Raw genomic sequence first — 2,579 nt, 5'->3', positions numbered from 1 at the left:
ATTTTTTTTTTACTATTATCTTAATATTTAATATATTGGCTGAAATTACTTTGTAAAATTAATTTTAAATAAAAAGTAAAAAATAAAAAATTTAAGGACGGTAAAGTAAAATGTTTTTTCGAATTATTTAAATTACCTAACAATCGGTGTAATAATAAATACATAAAAAACCTATTTAAGTTTCATTTAGAGCTTTAATTTTTTAAAATACTATTTTATATTATTATCTTTCAAATCGAATTTTTGAATTTTATATTTTAGATTCATAATATTAATATCAACAAATTACTAAAACTTAGCTCCAAAATCTATTTAACAAAACTTTATTGTTTACTTTTTACTAAATATTATTATCACTCTCTTGAATTATTCATTAGTTTCTCTACCAATAAAGACTTTAATAAATAATTTTATAGTTCTATGTCACAGACTAACCATATAGCAAGGCAGAGTGGGGACTGCAGCAGGCCGTGGTGACCAGTCAAGTAACAGATAACAGCGGGGCTGCAGGACAGTGGGGCGCTCACCTCTTGGCAGAGGTGAGCCGGCTCGCCAGGAGCGCTGGGTGAGCGAGGTGAGCCAGGATGGATCACCAGGAGCGCTTGGTGATCGAGGTGAGCCAGGTACGGAGGTACCTGGAGGATTGAGGTCTATATATATACGGAGGAACTGGCTAGTGTAGATAGACAGTTCCGCAGTATGCAATCACAGCTTGTATTCACGGTATCTTGTGTTTACATTGAGACATCTTGTTGTGCACTGTTTAGCTGCACCGAACCAATTGTCAGAAGTTACCTTCAACCCGTATCCCTTTCAGAGGTTCTGTACAGGAGTTCGTCACATTCTAATAAACTTTTTTTTAAATAAAATGCCTTCTTATATTGTTGTGGATTAATATTGTAAATAAAAGTTAGCTTTTATCTTTAAATAATATATATTTATTCATTTTTGTTCTAATTAATTTATAAAACGAAACCTATAATTTGTTTTATATTAGTAATTATTATTATAAAATGTCACGGTTTTGGGTAGAAGGTGGGAAACGGATAGATCTACGAGGGCTGGACCCCAGAGGTAAGCGGAGCTTACGGTCCACAGTCCCCAGGTCTATATATATAACGTACATTATAAGCGAGTGAGCTATATAAGCGAGTGATCCACTTTTCACTACCCTACTGCAATTACCCTCAATTATAACATACCAATATTAGGAATTAACTACAATTACATTAGAAATAGCTAAATCGGATGATTCTACAGCCTCCTAACAAGTGCGTGTATTATAGCCAAACTTACTACATATACTATAGCACCGAACCTTCGTACGCCCCCCCTTACACTACTATTATTTAGCTACGTTTTTTATACTCCCTTATTACCTACGGCCTTCTGGTCCAATAAACCTTATGCATTTTACATAGTAAGTAATCCTTTAAGCTACATCCGTATTTTCTTAGCTCTCCGGCGCTTACTTAAAGCCTCGTTAGCTTTACGAAGTAAAGCGTTCTTTACATAAAAGAGAGCCACCTAGTATATTATAGCCGTTATATTCCTAGTAAACTAGTTTACTATAATTAATATTAAAGTCGGGAAATTATTTTAATAGTTAGTAATATAAGTTTTAATAAATATTAATTATAAATTAACTTCTTAAGGGTTTTATAGTATTTAAAATACTTAAAGTTATAAAGTACCGGGCCGTAAGGTTAAGGTATAACGAACCCCTATCCAGAACCTCTAAAAGGGATATTAATTAAAAGTAACTTCTAAATAATCCTAATTCGGTGCAGCTAAATAGTGCATAACAAATAGCTTATTTCGATCATAATAGCTAAGATACCACGATTATAACTTATTATTGTATACTGCGGAACTATCTATCTACACCAGCTAGTTTCTCCGTATATATAGACCTCGTACTAAACTATAATTAATTTCCTAAGACCACTAATCACTTCTACTTAATCTACTTAGTACCTTAAGTATACTAATTATCTCTACTTAGTCTACTCAGTGCCCTAAACATATTAATTACTTGTTCTCTACTATAATTAACTCTCTTATATATTCTCCCGATTAACTCCTACTCCCGTAGCCCTATAACCCGTCCTATATTAGGGTTATAATACGATACTCCCCCTCTTAAACTAACGCCCCGATAGTCTAGCTTATTTATTTCCCTTATCGATAACCTTAAGTAAGTTTTCCTCCCTTATTACTATCCTTCCGTAATATTTAATTACGTTAAGAAATCTATATTAAAAAGTTTTTTTAATATCCTTTATTATTAAAATTTTATAATTATTATTTCTATTTTTAATAACGAAATACTTCCTTATTCTTCCTGCGAGGCCTTTAATATCTCCGATTACTGTATTTTCGAACGCTCCTCCAAATATAATTATTATATTTATTCCGGCCGCTCCAACTATAATATTTTAAGTTTTACTCCCGCCTTAATAGCCTTCCTACGTCGTTAGAAGGAGAAGCTAGACGCCGAAGAGTAATAGGCTTGCAAGGCTATATTATAGGCTACTTCGAAACTCTTGCGAGTAGATACTTAGCGCCGTACTTTAATT

Source organism: Podospora anserina, chromosome 5, assembly GCF_000226545.1.
Source record: "Podospora anserina S mat+ genomic DNA chromosome 5, supercontig 4".
Taxonomy (NCBI): domain Eukaryota; kingdom Fungi; phylum Ascomycota; class Sordariomycetes; order Sordariales; family Podosporaceae; genus Podospora; species Podospora anserina.
Note: the sequence above shows the minus strand (reverse complement) of the source record.